Below are 25,859 nucleotides of genomic sequence, written 5' to 3' on the forward strand. Positions count from 1 at the left end.
ATATAATGCATATATATATATATATATATATATGTGACTTAATCCTAAATCTGGTATCTTGTAGCTTTGAGGACCACTGAGCCCCTCTTAATAGCTCCACATGTAGGGGGTGGAAAAACACTTTGCAATAATAAAGCTCAACCAACTTTTGGTATAAGGAAGAGAAAAAGTAAAATTCTAAATAAGAAAAAATAGCCTATTCACAGTCTTATGAAGACAGTATTACTTAATTATCCCGCAAGTTATTATGAAGATAAAATTAGCTAGTAGACATGAAAAATATTGAAAGTTAAAGTACTATATCAGCAGTCATTTTAATAGAATTATTGCTTCTGATCAATTATAGACTTAATAAATACTTGTTATTGATGTATACAAATGTATTTCACACATAGGCAATCACAGACACATACCCCATACCACATTCAGATAAAGGAGGCTAGCTATGTAAAACACACACCTAAACACACAAACGTACACAAACATGCAAACACAATACACACACTAACATACTATATATTTTTGTAATTCTGTCTTTTTATTGAAATTCAAAAGACTCCCTAATACTGATTATTTTATAATATTATAATGTATTTTATGCATATACAAGTCTATATTCCTGTAATCTTCTAAAAAGGAACGATGGCATCTTTCAGAATTATATTATGATTTTTTACATTTTACTATCCGTTTCATTAATTTAAATCTTGGACTGCCAGGATTAATTTCAGAAAATTCTACATCATTCTTTGTGACATGCAAAGTAACCATGAAGCAAGCCGTGGTGGCTAGCAGATCATTCGTTTCATGAGCTCCCTGGCAAGACAGGACTTATTTAATTTTAGCATTACATGTATACCCATCCAGCCTTGCTAAATGGACCCAATGAATGTAATATTAATTAGAAAAAACTATCTTGATCCTTTAAAAAGGATTTTTAAAGGGAGAAATAAACTATGATCAAAGAATGTCCAAATGAACTTACTCAAAGTATTTGCCTTCTTAAGCTTTTGGCAAATGTTCTCTATGACCAACTAAATTATGGTAAGTGAAACGTAAAATATAGTTACTTCTACCTGGTTTTAATCTTAAAGAATTGTTAGACCAGAGGCCGGGCGTGGTAGCTCACACCTGTAATCCCAGCACTTTGGGAGGCCGAGACAGGCTGATCACAAGGTCAGGAGATCCAGACCATTCTGGCCAACGTAGTGAAACCCTGTCTCTACTAAAAATACAAAAATTAGCCGGGCGTGGTGGCACATACCTGCAGTCCCAGCTACCTGGGAGGCTGCGGCAGGAGAATCACTTGAACCCAGGAGGCGGAGGTTGCAGTGAGCCAAGATCACACCACTGCACTCCAGCCTGGGTTACAGAACAAGAGTCCGACTCAAAAAAATAAAAATAAAAATTATTAGATGAGCGTGTCTAATCTTTGCATTACAGGTTACTTTTCTCCTTAATTCACAAAGAATATTCCTAAGTCATTCCCATATGAATTTATTCTAGCTTGTAAAAATTCTGTATCTTTAATATTTCTTCAATTTTAATATAAGGTTATAAACTGATATATTATTTATACTAAAATATTTTATACTTATATCATTATTTTAAAGCATGCCATTTCTCTAGAGGTCATGATAGATTTATGGTTGTATGAACTAATGGCTCATCTGTTGGGCAGTGGTTACTTCATAGTATTTTGCTTGTCTTCTAGGCTCTTCCCTAGAAGAATTTAAAAATTCTTAGCTCATTATGGAAGAGCTAAGAATTTTTAAAAATGCCTCAAGGGGAAAATCTCCAAGTGTCTTGTTCACTTCTTTCTGGAACGTGTTTTCTCAAGTTCTCTTTCCTGCCAGCCCTGAAGTCTAATTTTTGTCTCCTTAGCTCTTTGAGATTGCCAGATAATTCGCTGGCTTTCCTGACTCTCAGCATCTTTCCTCATCCTGGATTTTCAGTCTCCCTTTCTTCTCCAAGTATTAATAGGCAGATACCTTGGAGGGAAAAGTGGTATGCTGAATGTAGCGCTGATTTCAATGAGCTTCTCTTCTTTACAAGCTTGGCCTCTCAGTCTTGGCTGCCTCAACAGCTTTACAGTGCCTTCAAACAAATGATTTTGTTTGGTTGATTTTGCTTTAATTTTATTTTTTCTGATTAGATGGAATTATAAATCATGTATAAGCTATTTCATTAAACATAGTTCAGTATTTTAAGATGGATTTTATAGATAGTGTGAATGTCTGCATTTTAAATAGTAATACCCTGGTTAAGTGTTACTGATTAAATATAGCCAAAGTCCAAAATTTTACCAAATTTATATAATCTAGGGTTAAATTTCTTATGGAAAGCAGTGAAAATACTTTAAATACTGGTGTTTTCTAAGTGCTGACTTTGGTCTACTTTTCCCCATGTACATTGTTATCTATTCTTATGGCTTGCCATTTTCTGTATGATAACCCCTGAAGTTGTGTCTCTAGCCTGTAAACACTTTTCTGAGCTCCATACCCATATTATATATTCAAATGTCTTATAAACATCTTTACCAGAGTGACACACAGCTATTTCATATTTAGTATGTTTAAAATTGGTATCCTAAAATGCTTTGACCCACATTCTCTATGAAATGTCCACTATCCACCCACATACACAGGCTGTGAACCCAAGTTATTTTCTACTTCTTTCACCTTACACTCAATATTCTATAATCATGAATTATTTTCTAGTCTAACTCCTAAATGTTTGTTTTCCTAATCCAGTTTCTCATTTCAACCATCATCTCTTATTTCATCACCATCTCTTCAGTTCAGCCTCTGTCTTCTTTGGTATGTTGGGTTGCCTCCTAACTTGTGCCCCTATCTATAATTTCTTCATTTTATCATCTATCCATTAAGTTCTGAAATATGCAAATGATCATATTACTCTGATGCTTAAAGCCCAATGGTTGCCTTTCGTTACCTTCAAGGTCATAGCTTGATAGGTCATCCGTGGTTTGACACTAAACTGCTGAACCAGCTTTTTAAAAATCATTCTTCCCACTCTCCTCCCTTGTTTTCCTTTGTAACTGAATTGCTTGATGTTTCCCATGATCTCTTTTTTTTTTTTTTTTTTTTTTTTTAGACGGAGTTTCACTCTTGTTGCCCAGGCTGGAGTGCAATGGCACGATCTCGGCTCACCGCAACCTCTGCCTCCTGGGTTCAAGCGATTCTCCTGCCTCAGCCTCCTGAGTAGCTGGGATTACAGGCATATGCCACCACACCCGGCCAATTTTTTGCATTTTTAGTAAGGACGGGGTTTCTCCACATTGGTCAGGCTGGTCTTGAACTCCCGACCTCTGGTGATCCGCCCACCTCGGCCTCCCAAAGTGCTGGGATTACAGACATGAGCCACCGCGCCCAGCCATGATCTCTTATTTGTATACCTTTGAATATATCTTATATCTCAAATGCCTTTCTTTCATTTGTCTACCTACAAAGTCCCTATTTTTCCTCGAAGCATCAACTTAAATATCAACTTAGTAAGGTGTCTGTTTTCAGATTAAAACGCTACCTCTTATATATAGCCTTGGTAGACTCATAACCTTTCATAAATCCTAAGATTGTATTAATTATACTATATTGAAAATATTTGTTTATGCCAGCCATGTAACTTGAAATTCACCCTGGAGAACAGTGATTACTTACAGACTCTATGGAAAGGGTTGGTAAGTTTATCCCTTAGTGGAAATATCTAAACTAGAAAAAGGAAGGCCTTAACAATCCAAAGTAAATTTACACAAATGAGAGTTTAGAAAAAACTTTCGTGTTTCCTCTACACAATAACATACACATACACAATAAAGATTTCATACAACAATATGATTAGTAAAGATATCTAATATATTTAGAGGTCACCAATGATGTGTCTCAGTATTTTAAACACTACATGAGGCATGTCAAATCTTGTAAGAAAGAAATTTTCTTATATGTACATAAGAGATCAAATTCTAATTTACCAGGACAAATGTATTTTTCAACCTAGATTTAAATTGCACAACCTGATTTGGAGAAAAGCCAAAAGTACCTACAAAATTTAAAATGTACTTTTTTCTATAAAGTAGAAAACCCAATAAAGATTTAATATTGCTGCTTTGTCACTGAACTAGATGATGCTATGGATCTATGAGGAATCATACTCTACTCAAAGTTAATAGCAGGAGGCACCTGCACTTCAAACTTTTCTAAAGCAGCGTTCCCCAACCTTTTTGGCACCAGGGACCAGTTTTGTGGAGGACAGTTTTCAGTTTTTTCACAGATGGGGCCTGGGGGTGGGAAGTGGTTTTGGGATGAAACTGTTCCACCTCAGATCATCAGGCATTAGTTAGATTCTCATAAGGAGCACTCAACCGGGATCCTTCACATGCACAGTTCACAATAGGGCTCACACTCCTATGATAATCTAATGTCTCCACTGATCTGACAGGAGGCAGACCTTAGGCGGTAATGCTGGCTCTCCCACTGCTCACCTCCTGCTGTGCAGCCCTGTTCCTAATAGGCCATGGGCAGGTACCAGTCCACGGCCCTGGGTTTGGAGACCCCTAAAGGATATATTCATCGCTTTTGAAATTAGTGCTAGAAATGCTTCCAACTTCCTATCTTATAATTGAACAGTGCTTAAACTAAAACAAAGGCAAAAGTAAATGAAATGTGCCCCTGAATGATTGCTATTGGTTACCAGAAGTAACTCTATTGAGAGTACTTGGAAGTAGTCTCTATTGAGTAGTTTTATATTGAATGTCTTTGGAAGTAGTCACCTAGTTTTCTTGGGACAGATTCTTGGCTACTTTAGGTAAAGAAAACAAGCAAAAGGAGACCTTATCATGCAAAGTGTAGGGAGGGGAAAAGAGAATATAAGAAGAGTCAAGACCCAGGGTGGAAGTAAAGGGAATGTGGTCCTGAGGAATGTTCATACATAGAGAATATGCCTTTTATCTGGAACCCCAGTTATGTGAATATTGATAGAGTGATTGGAATGAGTGTCAAAGACATGCCATACAGAGGTGAGAGGACAATGAAGACATTACTTTGATCTCAATATTCTAACTTCTAAGCAACCCCAACACATTAATAAATGTCAATAACAGGAAAAATGACACAATAAAGATGATAGGTTGTTTTGTACTTCCAAAATGCCTGCTTTTTTTCATCCTTGCTAATTCATATGAATTCAAGCTTAAGAAAAATCAGCAAATAACTTATCGAATAATGACTATATACAAAGGCTTAAGTGAATTCTCTTATGTCTAAGCTTAGAATTTGATTGTAATGAAAAAATTGCATAATTTCATAACTTAATTTTAAAATTGATTACAGTTTTTTAGTTTTTTTGTTGTTTGTCTTTAATTTGTAGAGACAAGGTCTTGCTGTGTTGCCCAGGCTAGTCTCAAACTCCTGAGCTCATGCAATTTTCCCACCTCCCAGAGTGCTAGGATTACAGGCATGAGCCATCATGTCCAGCCTAGTTTTTTAGTATTTCAGTTTTTTGGTATTTCAGCATTATGTTTTACTTTAGATACACTAAACAAATCTTTATTATAACCTACTCTGATTATCCTGCTTCTGAACTGAATTACCAGTTTTGCTAAATCCTCTGAAAACAATCTAATTTTGCAAGCTATATTAGAAGAAATGTTATTAATATAGAGGACAAATCTCTATTCTAAATTAGAACTAAGTAGAAGTAATTGTACTGTATGGGAAATATGATATCATATGAGAGTCTTTATTTTCATTAAATTACTTTAAAGGAGAATCATGAAAAAAAATGTTTGTTAGAGAGCACATTTACTTATTGTCTGAGGAGTGAAAAAAGTCAGCATACATCTTTGAAAAGGAATGTTGTCAGGATCTCTTCATGCATTTGCTCAGGTAGGGATATATTACTGCCTGTGGGTGCACATGCACACACATACAGAAACACAAGTACATCCACATAAAAATAGCAACCTTAGACTACCATTTTCTATCTATTCAGACCTTAAAATTAAAAAATCTTGAAAGTATGCTTCCCCACGAAGTCTTCTTGGGATAATGGAATCTAAGGGTTAGAAAATGTCTAGCTTGCTTTAATAAAGTTTCCCACACATCCTTAAAACATAATTCAAATTCTTATTCAAAGGCTTGTTAGCTCCTTCAAATTTTTATTCTAAACAAGCTCAGTATATCTGACTTTTTATGGTGATTAATTATACAGTTTATTCTGCTAATACTTTGTTCTCTTAGTTTTTTACAGTACTATCACTCTAAACCACAACCTTAGCTTTTCTGATTACTGCTTTGTCTCTCTGAGAAAAATCCAACTAATGTTTTGAGTTATATCTCTCTTGGCTTCCCTTAGTTCCTGGATCCTCTTTGCACACAAGGTGGAACCTAGGTGTAAAAAGAACTTTATCAAGCTTTTAATCCAATCTCCATGTAGTTCTTGAGTAACCTTCACAGCATTGCTGACATTCTTTCACTTTATGTTTGAACTCTTCCGTGAGAAAGAACACACTTTCTCCCAAGACTTCTTTGTGTAGAATAGGAAACTATCTCTTTCAGATTCTGGTTTAATATCTAATTGCTGGGTTCATTGCAAACAAGCAAAATAATGGCTCAAGTTCCCCAATACCACATGATACTCCTTTAAATATTTCTCCCAGTTCTCTTTTCCAAGCTAAACATTTCTGATTGGTTTATATAGTTTTTCACACAACATCTCTTCACTATTTTGATAGATCTCTTCTAAACTTGTTTTATGTCAATTCTTCTTTTTACCTTTTATTTTAAGAATTTTAAACTTATAGAAAAATTGCAAAAATTATACAGAGTTTACATATACCTTTTATCCAGTGTGCATACATACTTACATAATTATAGCACAATGATCATAAGTAGGAAATTAACAATGATAAAACCCTTTAAACTGCAGACCTTGTTCAAATTTCACCAGTTTTCCCCCAATGTCTTTTTTCTTCTCTGAAATCCAGTGCACTCTGTCCCATTATCTTTAGTGCTTGTGTGTCCTTGGTCTTCAATCTGACAATTTCTCTGTCTTTCCTTAGTTGTCACTTTTTTTTTTTTTGACGGAGGCTTGCTTTGTTGCCCAGGCTGGAGTGTAGTGGCGTGATCTTGGTTCACTGCAACCTCCGCCTCCCGGGTTCAAGTGATTCTCCTGCCTCAGCGTCCCGAGTAGCTTGGACTGTAGATACGCACCACCATGCACAGCTAATTTTTGTGTTATTAGTAGAGACAGGTTTTCACCATATTGGCCAGGCTGGTCTGGAACTCCTGATCTTGTGATCCACCCGCCTCAGCCTCCCAAAGTGCTGGCATTACAGGCATGAGCCACCATGCCCTGGCGGTTTTCACTTTTAAACAGTACTGGTCAATTGTTTTATAGAATAACTCCAAACTTGTCTAATGTTTTTTTCAAGATTAGATGGTATTTACACATTTTTGTCTAGAATGACACAGAGTGTTAAAGTACAAGTTTTTTCATATGAACATATGTTTTCAATTCTCTTGAGTATATGTCTAGGAGTGGAATTTGTTGGGTCATATGATTTAACTTGCTGGTTTCAAGTATCTCGTTGTCTTTGGCTTTCAACAGTTTATATATCTAGGTATGGGTCTCTCGGAGTGGAGTCTGTTAAACTTCTTGGATGTGTGGATTAATGTTTTTAATCAGTTTGGGGAGTTTTCAGCCATTGTTTTATCAAATATCCTTTCTCCTCCTCTCCTCTGAGTCTTTTATTATGCATATATTGGTACATTTGATGCTGTTCCACAAAAATCTAAGGCTATGTTAATTTTTTTTTGTTCTATTTTTTTTCTGTTCCTCAGATGTGGTAACCACAATTGACCTGTCTTCACATTTACCAATTTTTTTTTCTTCTTCCTGGTTAAATCTGTTGTTCGGCATCATTAGTGAAATTTTCATTTTGGGTATTGTACTTTTCTTTTCTTTTTTTTTTGGAGACAGAGTTTCACTCTTGTCATCCAGGCTGGACTGGAGTGCAATGACATGGTCTTGGCTCACTACAACCTCTGCTTCCCAGGTTTGAGCAATTCTCCTGCCTCTGCCTCCCAAGTAGCTAGGATTACAGGCACCCACCACCACACCCAGCTAATTTTTATATTTTTAGAAGAGATGGGGTTTCACCATGTTGGCCAGGCTGGTCTCGAACTCCTGACCTCAGGTGATCTGCCCACCTCTGCCTCACAAAGTGCTGGGATTACAGGCGTGAGCTGCCATGCCCAGCCTAGTTATCGTACTTTTCAATTCAAGAATTTCTATGTGGTTCTTTTTTATTATTTCTATCTCTTTATTGATATTTTCTATTTGATGTCATTCTCATATGCTCATTTAGTTATATAGACATAGTTTCTTTTATGTTTTGAACATAATTAAAATAGCTAATTTAAAGTATTTGTTCAGTAAATCTAACATCTGGGTTGCCTGAGGGGTAGTTTCTATTCATTATTTTCTTATGTATACATCATACCTTCTTGGTTTTTTGCATATTTTGTAAATTTTTGTTGAAAATTGGACATTCTATGTGGAAAATTTAGAAATCGTAAGTTTTTCTCTCAGGGTTTGTTGTTTCTGTTCACAGTAGTAGTTGCTGTTTATTGACTTTTCTGAATTTACAGATTTAATTTCATATATCTATATTCTTTGTCACACGTGGCCACTGACATCTCTGTTTCATTAATTTAGTGGTCAGCTAATGATTGAACAGAGATTTCCTTAAATGCCTGTAATGAAGAAATCTCCTAGTCTTTGCCAGAAGGCTGTATGTGCATGTTGGGGCATGACTTCAACACTCTCTTAGGAAGTTAGTAACTGCCTTAGCCTTCACATTATATATACCCTCAAAGTCAACCAGTGGTGAGAGAGCCTAGGGCCTTCTCAGGTCTTTCCTGAACGTGGGCAAAGCCTCAAGCATGCACATGACATTTTAAATTCCCAGGAATGTATTGGAGCTTTCCAAAGCTTGTGTATATCTTATGCTCCAGCTTTTCTTTTAAGCTTTTGAGGTTTTTTGTTCCATTGTTGTTATCCACTGGCTCAGATAGCCATGATGTTAAATCACTTGCTTTTAGTTGTTTTTAACAAATAACTCCCTGTCACCTTACCCTAGACCCAAGGAATAGATTTTTTGCATTGGCTGAACTCTGAGATACGTGAAATACAGAAAGCCTTGCAAGTTGGGATTTTCTTTGGGACTGAAGCTTTGAAAGAGCTCCAGCTTCATTTTGCTCCCCAAACCTCCTCCCCTGTGGGTGCCAGAGTGTACCCAGAATGCGGGCTATTTTTCAAGGCTATATGAGTCTAGAGAGTCTTCCCAGCTGTGCCTTCTGTACAGCCTGTGGAACTGTGAGTTAATTAAACCTATTTTCTTCATAAATTACCCAGCCTCAGGTTGTTTTTTATAGGAGTGTGAGAATGGACTAATATAGAAAATTGGTACCTGGAGTGGGGCATTGTTATGAAGATACCTGAAAAGGTGGAAGCAACTTTGAAATGGGGTAACAGGCAGAGGTTGGAACAGTTTGGAGGGCTCAGAAGACATGAAGATGAGGGAAAGTTTGTAACTTTCTAGAGATTTGTTAAATTATTGTGACCAAAGTGCTGATAGTGATATAGACAGTGAACTCCAGGCTGAGGTGGCCTCAGATGGAGATAAGGAACTTACTGAGAACTGGAGTAAAGGTCACTCTTGCTAAGCTTTAGCAAAGAGACTGGTGGCATTGTGCCCCGACTCTAGGGATCTCTGGAACTTTGAAATTGAGAGAGATGATTTAGGGTACCTTGCAGAAGAAATTTTTAAGCAACAAAATGTTCAAGATGTGACCTGGCTGCTTCTAAAAGCCTATGCTCATTTGCATAAAGAAATGACCTGAAATATTTAAAAGGGAAGCAAAGCATAAAAGTTTGGAAAATTTGCAGCCTGGCTATGAGGTAGAAAAGAAAAACCCATTTTCAGGGGAGAAATTCAAGCCAACTGCAGAAAATTGCATAAGTAAAGAGGAGCTGAGTCTTAATAGCTAAGACAATGGGGAAAATGCCTCCTAGGCATTTCAGAAAACTTCACAGCAGCCTATCCCATTACAAGCCCAGAGGCCTAGGAGGGAAAAATGGTTTTGTGGGCCAGGCTCAGAGCCCCACTGCTCTGTGCAGCCTCAGGACATGATACCCTGCATCCCAGCCCTTCCAGCTCCAGCTGTGGCAAAAAGGGCCGCAGATATGTCTCAGGTCACTGCTCCAGAGGGTGCAAGCCATAGGAATCCTTGGCAACTTCCACGTGGTATTAAGCCTGCGGGTGCACAGAGTACAAGAGTTGAAGCCTGGGAGACTCCAACTAGATTTCAGAGGATGTATGGAAATGCCTGGATGTCCAGACAGAAGTCTACTGCAGGGGTAGGACCCTCATGGAGAACCTTTACTAGGGCAGTACAGAGGGGAAATGTGGGGTTGGAGTCCCGACACAGTGTCCCCATTGGGACACTGCCTAGTGGAGCTGTGACGAGAGGGCTACTGTTCTGCAGACCCCAGAATGGTACATCTGTTGACAGTTTGCACCATGTGCCTGGAAAAGCAGCAGGCACTCAATGCCAGCCCATGAAAGCAGCTGTGGAGACTGTACCCTGCAGAGCACAGGGTCAGAGCTGACCAAGGCCTTGGGAGCCCACGCCTAGTGTCAGTGTGGCCTGGATGTGAGACACAGAATCAAAAGAGATTATTTTGGAGCTTTAAGATTTAATGACTGCTCTGCTGGGTTTTGGATTTCCATGGAACCTGTAGTCCCTTTGTTTTGGCCAATTTCTTCCTTTTGGAATGGGAGCATTTACCCAATGCCTGTACACCCATTGTATCTTGGAAGTAACTAACTTGTTTTTTATTTTACAGGCTTATAGGCAGAAGGGACTTGGCTTGACTCAGATAAGATTTTGGACTTGAACTTTTGAGTTAATGCTGAAATGAGTTAATATTTGGGGGCTGTTGAGAAGATATGATTGTGTTTTGAAATGTGAAGACATGAGATTTGGGAGGGGCCGGTGGTGGTATGATATAGTTTGGTTATGTATCCCCACTCAAATCTTATGTTGAATTGTGATCCCGAGTGTTGGAGGTGGGGCCTAGTGGGAGGTGATTGGATTATGGGAGTGGTTTCTAATGGTTTAGCACCATCCCCAGAGTGCTGTCTTGTGATAGAGTTCTCATGAGATCTGGTTGTTTGAAAGTATGTAGCTCCTTCCCCTTTGCTCTCTCTTTTTCCTGTTCCTGCCATTTAAGACATGCCTCCTTCCTCTTCACCTTCGGCCATGATTTTCAGTTTCCTGAGGCCTCTCCAGCCATGTTTCCTATACAGCCTGCACTATAAGTCAATTAAACCTCTTTTCTTCATAAATTACCTAGTCTCAGTTTGTTCTTTATAGCAGTGTGAGAATAGACTAACACAACTTCATATCTAGAATAACCAGTTACTGAAATATAAAGACCTAAAATTACATTTTCACAAACTCATTGTACTAAATATATCTTAATATATGCCTCTAAAATTATCCTTGATTGGAGTACAGTGGAAAGAGCAGGGGCTTTGGAGGTAGATAGACGAGGAGTCAAATACCGACTCAGGCATGCTCTAGTTGTGTGACACTGAGCAAATTACTTATCCTCTGTGAGCTTGAAGTTTTCCATCTGTGCAATGGGCACATAAAACCTGTGTCCTAGGATTGTGATGTGGATTAAGCGAGATGATGCGTATAGGGAAAATGCATGTACAGTACCTGTCACAGAGGAGGGGAGAATAAGTGAAAGCCATATGTATAAGTCTACGAATGTGTGTCTCATATGAAGTAGTAATTATATGTAAGCAATCAGACAGGCCCAGTTAAACATTGTTGACCCTGTAAGTCCTGAAGAGTTGCTTACCATTTTGCTATCTCCAGATTTTGAAAGTATTATTTACATCATTTCCATCCTTTTCTTCTGCACTCATGTTTGACATAAGGATTGCAAGCACTAAATTCTTTAATATTTCTGAAACTCAGAAGCTTCTACCAACCTAAGTTAGGAGCTTGTTTTATTTTCATCATAAATGAGAAAGAAAAATGTCTCTAAAGCTTACAGTCTTCTATGAGACTGTCTTGGTTGGTGAGTGCTGCTGTACTAGAATACCATAGACTGGGTGACTTAAAAAGTAAGCATTATTTTTTTTTACAGACAATCACAACAAAAGTGGGATATCATGTGCACTTTGCAATTTACTTTTTATTTACTGAAAAGTAAATAAAAAGTTTGCTTTTTATCAGTATGTAATACCCTGTATCGGTATGTAATACTCATTTTCTGTGTCAGTATGTAATACCCATTACATTATAATTTATAATGTTCTATCGTGTTGATTTAATCAACCTTTTTGACAGACTTCTGAACTATTTCTAGTTCTTCTTTATACCATTGTTGTGATGAATATCCATATATAGGTATCTTTGTACACTTATGTTAATATTTTTATAGGGAAAATTTCAAGCAGTGGAATGACTCAATAAATATGTATAATTTTTTACTTTAAAAGATATTGTCAAAGTGTTTTCTTAAAAAGATGCACCTGTTTACACTAAAGCAACAAATAATGGCAGTGCCTGTTTCCCCACATTCTTGCCAACTCTGGGCATTATAAGTTTTTAATGTTTGCCAGTGTGATTTGCACACACCTAAATATACACATATATAGTACCTTAAACTTATATTTCTTTAATTATTAGTTATGTTTTAATAGCTTCATTTATCATGTACCAGACACTATACTAAGTGCATACTCTCATTTATTCTTATACAACCCTGTGAGTTTGAATATCTTTGCATAGATTTATACAGCATTTGTTTCTTTTTTGAATTACTTGTTCATCTCCCTACATTAATTTTTCTGATTGCTTGCTCATGTTTTTCAATGATTTGGAGAGTGTACTTTGTTCTTGCTCTTTTCTTGTTTCCTTCTTTTCTTTTGGAAGTGAGGTGGGCTATATTATAGCTATTAGCTTTTGTCTCTCCTGAATTTTTATTTCTCTATTAACACATCTTTCTCCTATCTATTTTTAAGGAAATTTACATATTAATATGAGATGAGTTTTTGTGTGATATCAAATTGTTTCAGATAATTATTTTAAATATTTTGTGTGCTAATTCAATTTTCCATCTACAATAATAGTACAGTTAACATGTTGAGAACATTTAAAGTTATGTTTAACTTTAACTCAGGGTTAAAACGGTGAAAACATATGTTGCCATAAGAACCTCAGTCTATATTCATCCTAATTTATTAACTAGAAGCAGAATCAGGAAGATTAATGATTACTTTTTAATGCAAAGTGCTAAGAATTTAGGCATTCGAAATATCAAGCAGAATAGAGCATTAGGAAATACGTAATTGTAAAATTGCGAGTGGCAGAGTTGTAATGATAGAGATATTCATGAGATCACATTTCATCTTTTTTATTCTCTTTACAAATTTTAGTGATAAAATGGAAAATTGGGCACCTTTTATTGTCAGAAGCTCTATAATACAAAGTTTTTTTCAATATTTCAAAGATTTCCAGTTGGAAAACTGAAAAAGCTCATGCAACCACAGATGGTCAAGTGTGTATTATTCAGGAAAGAAAACAGTTCTTTATAGAGGAAGTTCTGTTGTAGATGTCTCTAATGAAAAAGGGAATACCTGCAAATGTAAGCATCTTGTCAAACAGGATGCTTCATACAATTTAAGAAAAACCATTCCTGGCTCAAAAGGATTTTCTGACAATTGATTTGAGGTTTGTATTATTTACTTTGTAGCTTCTTAGAAGCAAGGATCTGCCTACTTTTTCTTTTTCTTAAAATAATGTTATATTTTTCTTATAAAATTAATCAATATTTGTTTTAGAAATTATGGAAAGCAAAAAAATACAATAAAAATAAAAATCAGAGGTATCCTCATCATTCAGATATAAACACTTGATGTGTTTCTGTTTATGTCTAGATTTATACATTTTTGTTTTATAATAGAAAATTCAGATCTCTCAATTTTATCTCCTGCTTATTTCACTCAATGTTATATTATTAGAATTTCCCATGCCATTGAGTATACCTCAACATTTTTTAATGGATTCACAATGTCTATCTCATGATAGATTTATCAAACATGTTTACCTTTCCTCAGCATTGAATGTTAAAATTCTGTCCATCCCCATTTTTAATATTTAAAAATCTGCAGTGAATGTGCTATGTTGTATTTCTACTTCACAGATCCTTTGAAATGAAATTACTAGATTAAGGATATAAGATTTTTAGAAATATTGGAATTACCAAACTGTCTTCCAGAAAGGTTGAAAATTTACAATCTTAACATTTTTTGAAAGTACCAGTCTCCCAACGCAAGAGCTAGTCTTAATTGTTTTATTAGCAGTATGATTTTGATAGTAAATATTGTATATTAGGTTGATGCAAAAGTAATTGTGGTTTTTGCCATTACTTTTGGTGACTCTCCAGAGAAACAGAGCTTACAGGATCTGTGTGTGTGTGTGTGTGTGTGTGTGTGTGTGTGTGTGTGTGTGTTTATAGACATTTATTATAAGGAATGGCTCACACTGTCATGGAGGCCAGCTCAAGATCTGTAGGGTAAGTTGGCAAGCTGGAAAACCAGGAGGGCTGCTGTTTCAATTTGAGTACAAGGGCAGGAAAAAAAAAACGATGTCCCAGTTTGAAGGCTATTGGGCAGGAAGAATTCTCTGTTATTCGGGGAAAGATCAGCCTTTTTTCCTCAGGCCTTCAACTAATTGGATAAGGCCCACCCACAGTAGGGAGAGCAATCTGCTTCACTCAGTCCACCAATTTTAATGTTAATCTCATCTAAAACCATTCTTACAAAAAACACCCAGAATAATGTTTGACCAAATATCTGTCAAGTTAGGTTCTCCTTTGTGTTTCCATTTTTCTTTTGTTTTTGAGACAGGGTCTTATGTTGCCCAGGCTGGAGTGCAGTGGTGCAGTAATGGCTCACTACAGCCTTAACTTCCTGGACTCAAGTGATCCTCTGCCTCAGCTTCCCTAGTAGCTGGGACTACAGGCATGTACCACCATACCTGGCTAATATTTTTATCTTTTGTAGAGGCCAGGTCTCACTATGTTACCCAGGCTAGTCTTGTACTACTGACCTGGAGGAATCCTCCCACCGTGACCTCTCAAAGTGCTGAGATTATAGGCATGAGACACTGCACCTGGCCATTTTTCTTTTTTTAAGAAGTCTGCAGTGAAAGTATTATGTCATATTTCAAGTTGACACATGAAATTAACCATCACATGTCATAATATGTTATTGTTTTTGTTGCTGTTTTTTTAATGAGACCAGGGAGTTTAGGCATACTCTTATTTATTCATTGGCCATTTTGTACTTATAAACTGTTTGTATGTTTTGCCCATTTTCTTGTTTTGTTATTGATTTGTGAGAACTTTGTTCCTATTAAAGATATTACTTTGTAGAATTCGATGAAAATATCTGCCACACTTTGTGATTTATGTTTTTAAATTGCAGTAAAATCTATCCAACTTTTTGTATGTTTTTTATTGTATGTTTCAGAACATTTTTCTTCAATTACATCTTTCAATACCATTTTATTCCATTTCATTTTGGTGGGTTCTTTTTTTCCTGAATATCAATTAACTTATTTGGCCTTCTTTCTATCTCACACATTTGCATTATATTTTCTCTAATTCTTTTCTCTTTGTGTCTTTTTCTCTCAGTTGTTGCTAATTCAATTGCAAGCTGTGTTTATTTCCCACGACACTAAATATTGTAACATTATTTTTGCTTGATGTTATTCACATCAGAACTCAGAAAATATGATATTATTTTTTTCTAGCATTTTGTGTTAAAGAGATTAGCCTGATACTATTTTTCCATTTAGGTAAATTTTTTCTTCACCTTCATGAATGCTTATAGATCTTTATATTTTTATTTCTATAATGTAAAACTTTGAGCTGAGTATATATAATTGTAGCTATTTTTTCTTAAACTTGTCTGGTCTTGGGTGGGCTCCTAAGTCCACAGATGTGGTGTGTTCTGCTCAATGAAATTTTTCAGTCTTACACAGTCTATTTGCTATTTTTCCATTGTTCTGGAATCAGAGACGTCAAAGTTTTGTGAGTACTTTGTCTTTCATGTTCATAATAATCGTGTTTTTTAAAAATAGTTTTCAGCTCTTTGACTTTATCCCATGTATCTGTCACAGCTTCTCCAGCTTGTCTGCTATGAAAGTGATTTTGGATTCTGCAGTGTCATTTTGCTTATTACTGCTTCCAATGCAAATGTCAGGTGTTATTTCATTTTCCCCCATTTCTTTTCCTCTTTTGTTAAATCCCTCAGACAACCTTTATTTGGGCCTTATTTTGCTTCTTTTCCTTTGGGTTTGTCTTCTTGGATCCTATTTAGACTTCCAAGCCATTTTCTAAATTTTTTCTGGCCCCTTATTTTCAAAACTATTATCTTTTTTTTTCTGAATTTGAGGGCTTTCACTTTTTCTTCTCATGTACCCATGTTGATATTTTTTGTTAAATTTATTTGCTCATTCTAGAATGAGATCCCCATGGGGCCTCATGTTGTCCAATACATGAAGTTATGACTTTGGTTCTGTTCACTTTCTTCTTAGAAATAAGAAGAAAGGCTCCATTTTCAAATATAGAGCCTAATTTTAAATGTATGTACATTATAATAGCTCAATTAACAGTGATTAGTTAAGTATTCATTTACTACAGATCTATAAGATGGATGTGGTATTTACCTACTGTTACCTACATAGCCTAGTTATCTGATACTTTAAAAACCAATGAACTATATGGAAAATGTCAGGCCCCCAGTAGACTCTACTCCTGGGGTTTTTCTTGTCTCTGTACCTGTGTAATAGATCTTTCCTTACCTCCCAGGGTACCACACTCTAACATAGTCCCCTTTACTTCAGCTACTCCTGTGGAATTGGTGAGCTGCAGCCTCTAAACAATATATAAAGGTAATTAGGACTGGTTGAAGGGATGGACTGCTAGCAGAAGAAAAGGTGGTACTCAGTCTCAAAAAGAAATTATTTGAGCTGCCCAGCTTTTTAGTGGATAGAAATCCCGCGCCTTTTAATTGAGTGACTACCAGGTAAACCATCAGGTAACTTGTTTCTTCTTGGGAAATTAAGGTATAATGAGGTACAGGGGCAGAATAATTATAGGTTGCACAGCTAGAATTAAACCACGTGTATCTGACTTATCCACAGATCCATAGCTGCTCTCAAACATACACTAGAAATCCTATTCTGCTTAAAACGCAGTCACTGGTGATATTTCATGTGACTGTCTGACAGTTTCTCTGAAGGTAGAGGAAGCAGTGAGGCAAACTACTTGACATAATTCTGTTCAGTTCTAGAAATAGAAATGACAAGATCCCAGGAGAAAACAGTTCTCGCCTTGTGGAGCCCTTGATAAACGGGGAGGGAAATCCTGAACGTAATTAAATGTGTGTATGCACTAAAATTTAGGAAGATCCATTTTTAAACACTCAGACAAAAACTGGATATTTCGTGAACAGAGGTGCTGAAAGGAAAGAGTGCCAGAGGAATAAAAGTTTCAAAAGTTAAGTTCAAATGGAATGGTTGGGAATAATTTTAAAGAAAAATATTTACAGTCATCAAAATCAGTATGGGTACATGTATTCTTCCCAGTGGACTCAGATGTAAGAAGGACATGTATAATGAAAGAAAGTAGGAAAGTATCATTAATGGGAAAAGAATAGCCAATGTAAGAAAAAGGGAAGCTTAAATCTAAAATGAAGTGAGGCTTGCTAAAAAATGATGAAATGGTAACTGTGGGAAAAGAGAGGCCATTTAAAATTTACGTTCAGATTAAACATGCACTCAACAGTGGAGAAAATGTCGACTATAAAGAGATGTTACAGTATTAGAAAAAGGAAAGATGCTTAAGTCCTATTTTGCTTTAATCTTCTCTGTCAAATAGAATATTTGGGGACGGGGGAAGGCTACCTGTAAAAGACTTCAACTATCAGGTAAGTGAACTGATGAAAAAGCATCTAGGTGTTCTAAGTAACATTATATTTTCTTCCTGCATGAATGATAATATTCAAATATGAGAGAACCTGATGAACTGACTTTGAGGAATGTAGCATGCAGGACGGTTTGGTAATGGAAAACAAATGAAAAATAAGCAAATATTTTTATAAATCTAATTTATAAATCTCAACTATCTTATGAATCCTCAAAATCTAATTTATCAGTTTTATAAACTAGATTCTGAATCCTCCTGGTCCTAAAAAAAATTTCCTAAAATATCTTACTCATCTGATTTTTGGGGAACACTTAGGAAAAGAAAGTGGTGATAAACTAGAAGATTATGTATACTATTAGACCAATTTCCTTTGCAAGGGGTATACCAACATAGGAGAATGCTATAGACATTGTAATCTTTGACTTTGACTCTCGTGACTTTCTTAAGGATGAAATGGTGAAATATAGACTGGATATAGTTGAGTTGTTTTGTGATTGCTTTAATAAATGTATCTAAGTATTGATTTAATCGTTTGTTGTGAATTCTAAAGCTAAAGAGAAATGCTGGAAAACACTGGGGCTTCAGGAGGAGAATGGCCATGATGGTTAGGAGGATGTCATATGCCATCATGTAGAGGGTCACAGATAGAAGCGAGGGGGAGGACTCAAGCGTGAGAAGTCCTAGGGGAGACAGCATGGCTTTCTTCAAATGAATAACTGACATAGCCAAAAAGGAGGCCTGGAGAATTGACTGGGAGAGGCAGGCATTGAAGGGAAGTTAACTGAATGAACTCTGAAGTTTTTCCCTCAATGTTTTATAATTTGGTTCTCTTTTATAAACTTAAAGTACAGACATATTTTTTAAATTGTTGTTAAATACACCACATTCAACCCTACACTAAATTTAAGTAGATATTTGGTATATTTTCTCAGAATTCATCTTAAACTTTATAGCTTCTTTATGCTGATTTCAGAGTAAATACTCAAAAAACTATTTGGTTGGCTGATTTAAGTTTCTTGTTGCTAAAATATCACCTAAGATATGGCTTGTAAACCAAAATTACCTTCTCTTCACAGAAAAAGACAATGTAAGATACTTATGTAAAGAAATAGAACAGAATTTTAAAATTGTGTCTTAAAATCGTATCATAACTTTTTAAGGCAACAAGTCCAATTTGTTTGCTATTGCTATATATATATATTTTGTTTTTGAAGTGCAGTGGCGCAATCTTGGCTCACTGCAACCTCACCTCCTGGGTTCAAGCAATTCTTCTGCCTCAGCCTCCCGAGTAGCTGGGACTACAGGCACACGCCACCATGCCCGGCTAATTTCTTCTTTGTATTTTAGTAGAGACAGGGTTTCACTGTGTTGCCCAGGCTGGTCTATTGCTATTTATGTTGTGAAAAATCTGCTTATGCTACACTCTCCTACTTTATTATCCACAGTCTTTTTCCTCTAGGTGCTCAAGCTAGATCATTTGGAGTCATCTTTGGCAGCACTCTCTCACCCATTTCTGTATCCTGTTAGTCACAGGGTTATTGATCCTTTCGATAACACTTAAAACCTGTTCTCTCCTGTCCATTCTTATTTCACAGGCCTAATTCAAGTCCTCATGATCTTGAGCAAAGTCTATTGCAGTAGCCTCAAAACCAGTTATATCATTTACCCCCATTCCAATCCTTTCCCTCTACCATCACTAAAGTTCATTCCAAAACACAGATCTGCTTAAAACCCTTCAGGAATTTTTAAATCCCTGGGGAAAAAAAATCCAAACTCTTCTACACAGTATGCAATGTCCTTAATTCATTGGCCCCAACCTGTATTTTCCCAGCCTTTCATAGCCCCTCATGCCTGCTAAGCCCAGAGTCTATATTTTTCAAACTAGAATACTTGTAGAGTGGCCAGAGTCACAGAGCCACAGGATAGACATCGCCCATGTTCCTGGAAGTTTAATTTTATTTAAATATCTAGGATTTTTTAAAGTAGCTCAGCTGGTAAATAAGTTAAAATGTCATTTTTATACTACACAAGTTATACCCTGTGACGTCTGAAGGGGAATACAGGTACAGAGCCTTACAGGGGCAGATGCAGGTTCCAAGGAGACTGACATGTCTGTGATTTGGAGAGCCAGCCATAAGAAACATGTACAAAATTGCAAATCCAAAATTAGATACAAAAATAAATATTTGTTTGTAAAGAGAAAAAAGTCACAACATATTGTATACTTAAAATTTTGACAAACACCACAAACATACAAAATCCAGAAATAACATAACTTTATTATTAGTTGTCAGACATACCTCTCTAATTTTTTTCACAAAATTTTTGTGTACTTTTTGATCACCTCTTTGCATGGTATCAATTAGTAAGATGTTCTATGGAGAAACCTGAATGATAGATAAGTACTTCCTCTAACACGGTCAATTGAAATCTGTTCCTGTACTAATAGATGTTCTCACTGTTTGTAGTATTGCTACAGATTTTTCACAACAAAGAATTCTCATAAATTCTACTTTATGTGATTTTTAAAATTAAAAATAAGTATATTAAGCATTTATAATTTAATATACTAGATATCTTTCTGATAAAAAGAGAAATAGGGGTATGATAATTGGAAGCATTTTTCATAGATCAGCTTCTGGCTATCTACATTTTAAACTTTGTTTTTCCTGTGTGTTCTTCTGTATCTGGACCCAGTTGGACATTTTCATATCGTTGTATAACCTCTGACCCTGCATGTCCTTGTCAATGATGCCACAGGAGGTGGTACAGTGGGTGATGGCCAATAATGACTTCATGATAAGTGGAGGTGCCTGCAAGCCACATGAATATTTCCCACACACCCCAGCAAAATTAAATCCCATCTGAACTTCCGCTTAACCACATCCCAAATTACCAGTCATTCCAATATACCCAATGCAAGAGCGGTTATGCCAGAAGGAAAGTTGGGATTGAAAAGACAGTGGCCTTAACTAATTGTAATTAAAATATCTTAGTTTTACAAACTTAACAAAAACTCTTGACCAGTTGAACATATTGCTGGGGCCACTCCTGGCCCTGGAAGGGGCCATGCAAGTGAGTGGCCCTGACACTTAAGTTTCATTAGCTTCATGGTACATCTACCTCTGGTTCATTACAAGAAAGACCACATTTTACCGGCTGCTGATAATTAATACAAAATGTTTTTTAACATATACTCATAGTGTAGCCTTCAGTGCTTAGACTCATTCCATTCTTTTCCTCCTTTGATCTCCCTACCTACTTCCTTTTCTCTCCCCTGGGTCCTACTCCATCCTGCTACTGCCTCTTGTGGTCACGGACAAAGATGCCCATTTCTGTCTCCATTCTGAAAGGTTACTGGTGAATCCTTATATCCTCAGAACAGAGCATATATAAGAAATACAAATGTTTTTCTTGATAATATTGATTTTTCTCTCACAGCTTTAAGTATTAGTATTTTGATGTACTGAAAGACTTCCCCCTACCTTGCAGAGAGGTTGAGATGGAAAAGAGAACAGAGCCATATCACAAGTGAAAATACATAAGAAAGATAACGGAAAACTCCAATGCATTTTTAGGATGAAACAGAAGAAATCAAAGAAACTCCATCTTAGCAGTGGGCCTTTTAAAGCTGCAACTTCAGATCACCAGAATTACCCATTTATTCTTTGCCACTTTTCTAAGTGGAAAAATCTGAGAAACACTGCTGTGTACATATTCAATTATACTACTAATAGTATTATTTCCTATTTTGCCCTTTGCTTTTTCTTAGAAGAGCATTTCCCATCTCTGCCAAATGATTTTTTACTCAACTTTCAAGGTCTAGTTCAAAGGTTATTATTCTATGTTATTCTATGACACGTTCTCAGGACACCTCAAGCAAAATTAATTGTGTCTCTTTCTTCTTTTCCAATGCCTTTAACCCCTATTTTATCATTTAGAAGATATCTTACAGTCAAATATTTATCTCTCATGAATAAATATTAGGTCATAATATTTATAAAGGTGATGTCTCATTCTTTTTTGTAATCCAGGAAACTATCCTGACAGTGCTGTGCTGGTAAATGTTTAACAGCTGACTTCTGTGGTCAGGAGACAACTGACTTGGAGCATCAGTTAATTTCTGTGTTTTAAATGCTCCCAACATGGTAGCTTCCAAAATACCAATGGAGAATCACTGACCACAGAATTGGAAAGAGATGCATATGGCACACTATTCTGGGGCATTTCTACCAGACAGATATAGTAGATGCATGAATAATAATAAAATATAGCAAAATAATTAAGAAGTCATGAGTTTTGAGTATTTATTACCTTTGCTTTTAATCTAGTTAACTTAATTGTGAGTCTATATAATTTTATTATTTTTTTTTATTTATTCGAGACAGAGTCTCGCTCTGTCACCCAGGCTGGAGTGCAGTGGCATGATGTCAACTCACTGCAACCTCCGCCTCCCAGGTTCAAGTGATTCTTGCGCCTCAGCCTCCCAAGTGGCTGAGATTACAGGCATGTACCACCACGCCCAGCTAATTTTTGTGTTTTTAGTAGAGGGGGGGGTCTAACCATATTGTTGAGGCGGGTCACAAACTCCTGACCTCAAGATATCCTTCCGTCTCGGTCACTGAAAGTGCTGGGATTACAAGTGTTAGCCACCATGTCTGGCCTGTATAATTTTACATAATGGCTGTGTTTAATAACCGGTTCACCAAATTCTTGAAAATTTAACCATCGGTTCTCATAGAGCTAGTACAAACCAGCCCCAGCACAGTATTTTACATGGCTCCTTGAAAGTGAATATTGACAAATCACAACAGACATTTTCAGAGGATTCTAGAAAAAATTCATATTTGTAGTGGAGGAAGAACACTAATTCTGATCCTTAAATTGATACTGATGTTATCCTCAGATAATCTGTTGCATTTATATGCAGCTTGCTATCTCTTCAATTCATAAAAATTCTCAAAATGTGTTGTTCAGAGAAGTAAATCACAGAGTAACACAAAAACTGTTGATCATTCCCCGAGTTCTTTCAAGCTTGACAATTTCCTTTGTATAGATATGAGGTCAAAGGGAGCAACTATAACTTTCCACTCACAGAATCTGGGCAAAATGATCTTTCATCAAGGCAGATAATGAAGAGAATAGATGTGGCATCAATAATTGTCGGGATTTCCTTGGATAAAAACTCTTATAAACTCATTATTGCAATTCTGCCACAAGTCTCAGATTGCGCTTACTAGTCCTGTTGGAGACAACTGAAACAAGACAAGGCAAATAATACAGCTCTAGTGTGTTCCAAGAATAACAGAATGACTTACTGTTATCCGTCCCATGAGATTAAATTAGATATTTCTGAGATATTTCAAATCAATTCAAGATGGATTAAAGACTTAAATGTTAGACCTAAAACCTTAAAAACCCTAGAAGAAAACCTAGGCAATACCATTCAGGAAATTTTATTTTTTATTCTAAATGTTCGTACCTGTAATCTTTGCTCTGTCATATAGTACATATCTGTCTATAACAGACATTTAGAACCAGATAATGAAAAATAATTGGAAATTTTCTTTACTAAAAGCTATAACTTTTGAATATGATTTTAATAAAAGAATTCCATGTAAGTTTTTTCTATTTTGCAGTAGCTAAAGAGAAATTAATTAGTCGTGTCATGAACCAAAGTTATATAATGTGTGTTTATAAAATAGTACTAATCCACCACACTAAATTGACTGGATTTCAAAACATTCTATCACAGCCCTTCAGGTATTTAGAGTCAAGGAGAAAGAGAGACTAAAAGCATCAGAAAATTAAGGACATACAATTAAATATGTTTCAATAAATTCAGGATAGTTATATAAATTATAAGTACAAATTTCATGTGTTTCTTAAAACATCACAAGTTGCTTTAATTTTTGAGTTCCATTAAGGCATACAGAGCAAAAAAAAAAAAATGTTGACTTGATCAGGGTTACCCTGGTAATTACTCTTATCGTCTTAGCATTTCATTTGTAAGAATTGGCCTATGCATGGGCAAGGACTTCATGTCTAAAACACCAAAAGCAATGGCAACAAAAGCCAAAATTGACAAATGGGATCTAATTAAACTAAAGAGCTTCTGCACAGCAAAGGAAACTACCATCAGAGTGAACAGGCAACCTACAAAATGGGAGAACATTTTCGCAACCTACTCATCTGACAAAGGGCTAATATCCAGAATCTACAATGAACTCCAACAAATTTACAAGAAAAAAACAAACAACCCCATCAAAAAGTGGGCAAAGGACATGAACAGACACTTCTCAAAAGAAGACATTTATGCAGCCAAAAAACACATGAAAAAATGCTCACCATCACTGGCCATCAGAGAAATGCAAATCAAAACCACAATGAGATACCATCTCACACCAGTTAGAATGGCAATCATTAAAAAGTCAGGAAACAACAGGTGCTGGAGAGGATGTGGAGAAATAGGAACACTTTTACACTGTTGGTGGGACTGTAAACTAGTTCAACCCTTGTGGAAGTCAGTGTGGCGATTCCTCAGGGATCTAGAACTAGAAATTCCATTCGACCCAGCCATCCCATTACTGGGTATATACCCAAAGGACTATAAATCATGCTGCTATAAAGACACATGCACACGTATGTTTATTGCCGCATTATTCACAATAGCAAAGACTTGGAACCAACCCAAATGTCCAACAATGATAGACTGGATTAAGAAAATGTGGCACATATACACCATGGAATACTATGCAGCCATAAAAAATGATGAGTTCACGTCCTTTGTAGGGACATGGATGAAACTGGAAATCATCATTCTCAGTAAACTATCACAAGAACAAAAAACCAAACACCGCATATTCTCACTCATAGGTGGGAATTGAACAATGAGAACACATGGACACAGGAAGGGGAACATCACACTTCGGGGACTGTTGTGGGGTGGGGGAAGGGGGGAGGGATAGCATTGGGAGATATACCTAATGCTAGATGACAAGTTGGTGGGTGCAGTGCACCAGCATGGCACATGTATACATATGTAACTTACCTGCACATTGCGTACATGTACCATAAAACCTAAAGTATAATAATGATAATAATAATAATAATAAAAGAAAAAAAAAAAGGTAAAAAAAAAAAAAAAAAAAAAAAAAGAAATTAAAAAAAAAAAATTTAAAAGTTAATAATAAAAGAAACGATTAATCTTTTAAAACAAAAAAAAAAAAAAAAAAAAAAAAAAAAAAAAAGAATTGGCCTATGGTAGATTACAAACATAATAGTCTTTAAACATGAATTACTAAAAACTGTCTGGGTTAGGAAGTCTATGTTAATAGGGGAACAAAATGAATGGGGATGCATAAAAGCTAACTACAACATGACACACAGGCTTCCTTAGAAATAAATAATGAGCTAATTCACCATTTCTGAGAAGCAGTAGTTTCATACGCAGTTCCTGGGGTGGATCAAAAGAACCACCTAAATATGAGCACACATCTATCCATCTTCTAAAAGAAAAGGAAATGCTCAACTATACACAAAGGCTATATTAAAACACCAGTCTTGTTCTCAGAAATCAGATGATCTTGGAGGGACTCTTCATTGACTTTCGTTTGGCCTGTGCAGGCATATTTATGAATTGTAAGAGAAGCTTAGCTTTTCTCTGAGTCCTAAAATATTTGAAATAGAGATATCAAGTTCTCATTTATTTAGATGAATTTTTAGTGGACCAAAAAAGGTTTTAAGCCAAAGATATTTTCATA

General features: G+C 36.1%; 1 protein-coding gene across 10 annotated transcripts in view; it reads left to right on the forward strand.

The window, feature by feature from the left end:
• The window catches only part of ADGRV1 (adhesion G protein-coupled receptor V1), a 583,931-nt gene that overhangs the window by 398,119 nt on the left and 159,953 nt on the right, over nucleotides 1-25,859 (forward strand). The gene's annotated exons all lie outside the window — the stretch shown is intronic.

Source organism: Pongo abelii, chromosome 4, assembly GCF_028885655.2.
Source record: "Pongo abelii isolate AG06213 chromosome 4, NHGRI_mPonAbe1-v2.0_pri, whole genome shotgun sequence".
Lineage (NCBI taxonomy): Eukaryota > Metazoa > Chordata > Mammalia > Primates > Hominidae > Pongo > Pongo abelii.